Raw genomic sequence first — 622 nt, 5'->3', positions numbered from 1 at the left:
TCCTTGCATCTCTGGGATGAATCCTATCTGGTCATAGTGTATAATCTTCTTGGTGATTTGCTGCATTCTATATTCTAGGATTTTGTTGAGGATTTTTGCATCTTTGTTCATGAGAAAGATTGGCCTGCAGTTCTCTTTTTTAGTTTCATCTTTCTCTGGTTTTTGTATCAGTCTGATACTTGCCTCCAGGAATGATTTTGGGAGAATTGTTTCCTTTTCAATTTTATTGAAGAATTTCAGGAGTATTGGGATTATATCTTCTGCAAATTTCTTCTAGAATTCAGCTGTGAGTCCATCAGAAACTAGACTTTTCTTTGTTGGGAGGTTTTTAATGCATTTTGAATTTCATTGGCTGTTATTAGGTTATTAAGAGTTCTTACACTTCTTGATTCTGTTTTGGTAATTTATACCTGTCTAGGAATCTGTCCATTTCTTCTGTGTTTTTGGTTCTGTGAGAATAAAGATTCTCAAAGTGGCTATACATGATCTTCTGAATTTTCACAGGGTTTGTGGTAGTTTCAAGCTTTTCATTCCTTATTGCTTAAGTTTTTTCTTTCGTCTTTTTGATATGGTTATCTAGGGGCTTATCAATTTTGTTTAACCTTTCAAAGAATCAACCTTT

The sequence above is a fragment of the Octodon degus genome, unplaced genomic scaffold (assembly GCF_000260255.1).
Source record: "Octodon degus isolate 3935 unplaced genomic scaffold, OctDeg1.0 scaffold00564, whole genome shotgun sequence".
NCBI lineage: Eukaryota > Metazoa > Chordata > Mammalia > Rodentia > Octodontidae > Octodon > Octodon degus.
Note: the sequence above shows the minus strand (reverse complement) of the source record.